Raw genomic sequence first — 294 nt, 5'->3', positions numbered from 1 at the left:
TTTATTTATTAATTGTTTGTGTATTGATTGCAAGGACACGACCTGTAAGGTGGTAAGACGGAATCGTTTTAGTAGGTTTTTAAAGATTTATTGTTCGTTTCATTGAGAATCTCTTAACTTTCAAAGTTACTTTTATCGCTAATGTTTCTATATTTTATTACATAAATGTAATTAAGATTTATCTTCCATGTTTTATAATGTCACCTTACAAAAGTGTTACCAAGATCAAGAGAATCAGGTTAAAACATACATCTGGGTTAAATTCTCTATAAATACATCTTAAATACATCTGTG

Source organism: Penaeus monodon, chromosome 28 (assembly GCF_015228065.2).
Source record: "Penaeus monodon isolate SGIC_2016 chromosome 28, NSTDA_Pmon_1, whole genome shotgun sequence".
Taxonomy (NCBI): Eukaryota; Metazoa; Arthropoda; class Malacostraca; order Decapoda; family Penaeidae; genus Penaeus; species Penaeus monodon.
The sequence above is the reverse complement of the archived record's forward strand: the minus strand, read 5'-3'. Positions refer to the sequence as shown.